Raw genomic sequence first — 237 nt, 5'->3', positions numbered from 1 at the left:
GTGTGAACTTAAAAAGGCTTTAGATGTATGGTTTAAGCAGAATGGGAAAATGCGCACACAATGGCTTGCTTTCTATATACAAAATGCTAGTCGGCAAATACTAATATACTGACTGAACTTAAAGAGATTGCATTGGTTGAGGGAGGAGAGGGTATGCTATCTAACAATTGAAATTTTAACGATAAGGAAGACGAGTCTAAAGTGAAATGAATTTAAAATATTAGCCTCTCTGTTATT

The sequence above is a fragment of the Penaeus monodon genome, chromosome 29 (genome assembly GCF_015228065.2).
Source record: "Penaeus monodon isolate SGIC_2016 chromosome 29, NSTDA_Pmon_1, whole genome shotgun sequence".
In the NCBI taxonomy this organism is placed as follows: Eukaryota; Metazoa; Arthropoda; class Malacostraca; order Decapoda; family Penaeidae; genus Penaeus; species Penaeus monodon.
The sequence above is the reverse complement of the archived record's forward strand: the minus strand, read 5'-3'. Positions refer to the sequence as shown.